This window comes from Gavialis gangeticus, unplaced genomic scaffold (genome assembly GCF_001723915.1).
Source record: "Gavialis gangeticus isolate Ggan-Ray unplaced genomic scaffold, GavGan_comp1, whole genome shotgun sequence".
NCBI classification, from domain to species: Eukaryota; Metazoa; Chordata; order Crocodylia; family Gavialidae; genus Gavialis; species Gavialis gangeticus.
Window position 1 is genome coordinate 8,033,298 of NW_017729031.1, and position 1,880 is coordinate 8,035,177.

The following is a 1,880-nucleotide window of genomic DNA, read 5'->3' on the forward strand; positions in this document are numbered from 1 at the left end:
ATCTGCTCAGGTCCCTTCCCACCCTAGAAACTATGAAACTAATGTAGCATAGCTGGGGGGGGGGCTACACTCTGTTTTCCTGCCACCCCTGCTCCTGGTTCCTGGCCCAGCAGACATTCACACCCAGGAGCCATGACTTGGAGGCTCTGTCTGCTGCCTATACAGCCAGGTGAAGGGGAGTGGGGTGTGTAGGGGCTGGTGGGAGACAGCGTCCCAGCCACACAGCCCAGGTCCCAAGTCAGCAACCTGGGGGGAGCATGCGGTGGAAGGCTCCATTTCCCCTATCATCCTCATTGGGGTTAGTCTTATATTTTCTTAAAGAGTCTTTTCATCCTTGCATTATTCTCTAAAATAAAGCAAGCCAGATTTCTTTTTGATTTCTAGATCTTGCAGACGATGTTCACGGAAATAAGGGAGTACTCAGGACTGCAGATCTCAAAGGAGCCACAGCTGTCTTTGGAAGAAAGCAGTGAACAGATGTGTACACAGCAATGAAAATGAGGAAGGAAGCTTTTCATACTTCACAAATGGAAAAGCAAGTCATCTCAATCCAGAAATCAGGGCAAAATGAGAGAACAAAATCCTAAAGAACTGTTGAAAAAGCAATGAAGTCATCTTTGGGTACATTTGGCAAATAGATAAAGACATGCAAAGTGGATATAATGCTCTAGTGAAGTACACAGCCTTCATTAAATCCTATTGGATGGACCTGGAATGGTTAAAGCAAAGAATTTTAATTTATATTTTAGCAGACAGCTGTTCTGAATAAGGAGGAATATTTCCTCAGCCCATCCAATGTTTCTTATATACGAGTTAAGAGTTATAAAATGAAAGATGAAACAATTCTTAACATCAGCAAAGATAAAATGTCACACTAACAAAATCATTTAGACTGCTAAATTTCATAGCTAAATTGCTTGAACTAAAATATGTACATGTTGAGACTGATTCCTCCCTTCACATGTCCTCTTGCAAATTCACTGAAGTCAAAGAAGCTACAAATGTATAACACTAGAATAAGGGAATAATCTGAGTTTTCAGTTTTTATAAGACTAAATCAATTGCTACAGCAGTGATTTTTCTTAAGGCAGCTTATAGAGAAAAAATCATTTCTGAGAGGGGAGAAATCTGAATTTTTAAATCTAAGACAGGATTGCACGTATTGTTGTATATATTGTCTAACTAATTCACAATCCTGTCCCTTCCACTGGCTACTACCAATCCTTCAGAGACAGGTGAAGAGACCCTATAGACTATAATTACAGCATAATGACCTGAAATTGGGGTATTTCTGTCTTCTTCAGTTAGTACCTTGCAAAAGGAAATGCATATTCCTAATATTTGGGGACCACACCAAGTGTCATTGAGGATAGTCTGATTATTATACAAAAACCTAATGCTTTTCTGAACCCTAGTTATTTTTTGTTATGTTGTGACAGTGAGTTTTACGGTTAAGGAAGTAGGTCACAATTTGACAAGTTTTATGCCTATGGTCACTTATAAGTTATATAACTGGTTCCACTGGACTTCTTTGAACATCCTTGTATTATGATATAGTCTAGTAAGAATACCCAGTTTCCTGTATGCAGATGATTAGGTTGTGTTGTATAACATGTCCCTTTTTAATTGTTTAGTCTCCAACCTAAAGAGCCCTGGTATTTTCAGTCTCTCCCTGCACGGAAAATTTCCCTTGCTTCCAGTTAGTTTCTTCACTTATCTCTTCTGTTTGTTTCATGAGAGAAGCAAACATAAACTGAACGTATAATTCAAAATGAATATGTATGGAATGTTTAGGGGTTGTTTTTTTTTACCCTATCACCAATGTCATGAGGGCTAGGGACAGAAGTTACAAATAAACTTGTTTAAGTGATTAGAAACTC